This window comes from Calidris pugnax, unplaced genomic scaffold (assembly GCF_001431845.1).
Source record: "Calidris pugnax isolate Ruff unplaced genomic scaffold, ASM143184v1 scaffold45, whole genome shotgun sequence".
In the NCBI taxonomy this organism is placed as follows: domain Eukaryota; kingdom Metazoa; phylum Chordata; class Aves; order Charadriiformes; family Scolopacidae; genus Calidris; species Calidris pugnax.
The window spans coordinates 2,863,713-2,864,377 of record NW_015090764.1 but is presented as its reverse complement, the minus strand read 5'-3'; positions in this window follow the sequence as shown (position 1 = coordinate 2,864,377).

The following is a 665-nucleotide window of genomic DNA, read 5'->3' as shown; positions in this document are numbered from 1 at the left end:
CACGTGTCCCCCAGGACACCGTGGCCACTGAAGGGACCCAAGTGGCCAAGGAGCTGCGGTGCTGAGCTGGTGCTCTGGGGGAAGGCAGGAGGAGGCCATGCTGTGACCTGCTTGGCTACAGCCTCCCTGGGCACCTGGGGCTTGCAGAAATCTCCAGCCCTGTAATCCCTGCCTCAGTTGCTGGGATTTCTTAAGTTAGCACGGAGAGAGGAGTGGTGTTAGGGGGCCGTGCCTGTGGTTTAGTGGTTTGTTTGTGTGTGATATGGCAGAGCAGGGGCGAGAGGACAGAAAAATCCGTCTGGGAACTACTTACTGGTCTGCTGCCTGGCTGTTTTGTGCTCGCCTGCTTGGTATGGATGGCTGTGCCCCGGGCCCCAGCGTGCCATAGTAACTGCCCTCGCCTTGTAATTCAATGCATCTCGCTGGCTGGCAGGTTTGGCAGCGCTGGAGGGTCCCAGTGCCTGTCCCAGGCTGCACCGCTGCAGCGCTCGAGGTCGGGCTATTTATAACCACCTCGGGCCGGGGCCATCGGGCTGGCATCCCTCTGCGAGCACGGCTGAAGAACCTGTTAGATCCACGGCGGGTTTCGTTCTGCAGAGCTTCGGCCGCTGGGAGCTGCTCTGGGGCTTCGTGGGTGCCATGGCAGCGTGAGCGTGGCGGGCAGG